Below are 1,950 nucleotides of genomic sequence, written 5' to 3'. Positions count from 1 at the left end.
ACTAACTGACCAGTAGTTGACACTGGTACCGTTTACGCGGTTCTCAAAGAAATTATTGATAGTTTCTGAACGTGGTTTTGTCTGCATAGAAAGATTTACCAGGGTAATCAAACAAATGTGTTAATTCAAGCTGTAGGCAATATGTATATCTAATTTCTTCAAAATTTTGTACAATCGTTTTTGCTTGAAATAGTAGAATCCCTACATAATCACAGACTGGTTATGTTTGTATTGGTAAGGTAGGTGGTTGGTCCATTAAAATTTTACTTCTCTTAGTCCTGACCTTGCGTTTTTCGGAAGACACAATTTTATTTTTCATTTGCGTAGAGGCCATGGGATCATTTTCATTTGACAGAGTACCAAAATACATTAGCTTCGAAATTACTCTCAATTGGACAGGGTTCTTGCCCAACTCACACTTAATCCTGGTCGTTCCCAAAATATGCGATTATCAGTGAGACAGAAAAGGGTAAAAAGACGAAAATATTTTTATAAACGGTTGTTGTAAAAACTTGACAATGAAAGGTTTTATTTTGAGCTTCGTTGTTACTCAGCTGGCCTTGTGGCCATACAACATGTATGTAGGTATTACTGCATTGATACTGGAAATGCATTTTGATAAGTTTATACAAAGGTTAACCGACTGCAGGCTATCAGGAGGCGACGATTGACATCACTGTGACGATAAAGCATATAAACATAATTTATAAAACAGAGTTATATATTATCTTAATATTTACTCATCTATACTTAATATCATAAAGCTGAAGAGTTTGTTTGTTTGAACGCGCTAATCTCGGGAACTGCGGGTCCGATTTGAAAAAATATTTCTGTGTTAGATAGCCCATTTATCGAGGAAGGCTATAAGCTATATATCATCACGCTACGACCAATAGGAGCAGAGTACCAGTGAAAAATGTTACAAAAACGGGGAAAATTATGAATCTCTTATGTGACGCAAGCGAAGTTACGCGGGTCAGCTAGTTAAATATATTGTCGCTCGCGCTGTTGTGAATTATAATTTAACCAAAATTACAACAGTACTAGTACATATTTTTGCCTACCCTTATGGGAAGGTTATGCTTAGGTAAGGCTTAGCTTATGTTACCTCTCACCAAGACAAACACTAGAAATAAGTAAGCCATGTAAATATTTGTTTCTTGTAGGACTAGAGTCCACACTACTTTAGTACGTACATAAAATATCTCCTTTCTCCAATCGGAATTGGCAACAACCAAAAACATTTCTTGCGACGGTCCCTACATTCCTTTGCTTCATTCATATTCATAAATCTTGTCATGCAGGACCGCTACCAGTTACAAGTACTACGCACTTGACCTTCTTGAAGGACTAACAAGATAAATACTACTTGAAATTTTGAGAGAATCGCACCGAGCAGCGTTCACTGATCTGCCTATCCCCATATAAATGCGTGATTTTATGTACATATGTATATCAGTTACCCCCGGTTTCTGCAGACATTTAGCGGTAGTGCATCTATTCAATAACTTTATTTTATGAGTTTAAACGCTATTGAACTAATAAACTACAGCTAAATGTGCCTCAGAAACCGGGGGTTACTCGATCGTGGTTAACAACAGCCGCACGAATCGATCTCTGAGGTTAAATTACACTTGCCGAGGTTGTTCTGTGGATGGATGACCATCTTATACATTTCGAGTTCCTCCGTGTTTCCGGATAAAATATGTATATTACTTGTACCTTTCTACATTTTACCTATTGTTTTCACAATAAATAATAATATTTGAAATAGCCATTACAAAGATGTAACTTATTGTACTTTGAACGACGATAGCTTTAACAACCGTTTATTGTGTCATAACAATTATCTGGTAGGTTATTCTTATACATGTAACAATCAAATAGAAAGTATTGAACTTTATGTACTTTTATATGAGTTTCGTTCTTTAAAGACAGAAGGTATTTTTA

Source organism: Anticarsia gemmatalis, chromosome 15, assembly GCF_050436995.1.
Source record: "Anticarsia gemmatalis isolate Benzon Research Colony breed Stoneville strain chromosome 15, ilAntGemm2 primary, whole genome shotgun sequence".
NCBI lineage: Eukaryota > Metazoa > Arthropoda > Insecta > Lepidoptera > Erebidae > Anticarsia > Anticarsia gemmatalis.
Note: the sequence above shows the minus strand (reverse complement) of the source record.